A 328-nucleotide genomic window follows, 5' to 3' on the forward strand; every position below is an offset into this window, starting at 1 on the left:
CCGCTCTTCCCACATTAAAAATAAAAATAAATTAAAAAATATATATTTAAAAAATATATTTTTTATTTTTATTTTTATTTTTAATAAACAAGGTAAATATTATATAATTGGTATCAGTAAAATGTATAATCTACAATAAAATCTCGTTTAAAATTGTGTTACGATGTCTAAAGTTACTGATAAGTCACATGTTTCCTGCCTGGCCTTGCCCGTGTATCATTACCCTCTCTCGTCTGGGCGCTGTGCAGCAAGTGCAGCAGAAGCCAACTGTTGCTATCTTTAAACTATGCCGCCGAAACATAATTTCAGCCAATCAGCGTCGTCAAAT

The sequence above is a fragment of the Trematomus bernacchii genome, unplaced genomic scaffold (genome assembly GCF_902827165.1).
Source record: "Trematomus bernacchii unplaced genomic scaffold, fTreBer1.1, whole genome shotgun sequence".
NCBI lineage: Eukaryota > Metazoa > Chordata > Actinopteri > Perciformes > Nototheniidae > Trematomus > Trematomus bernacchii.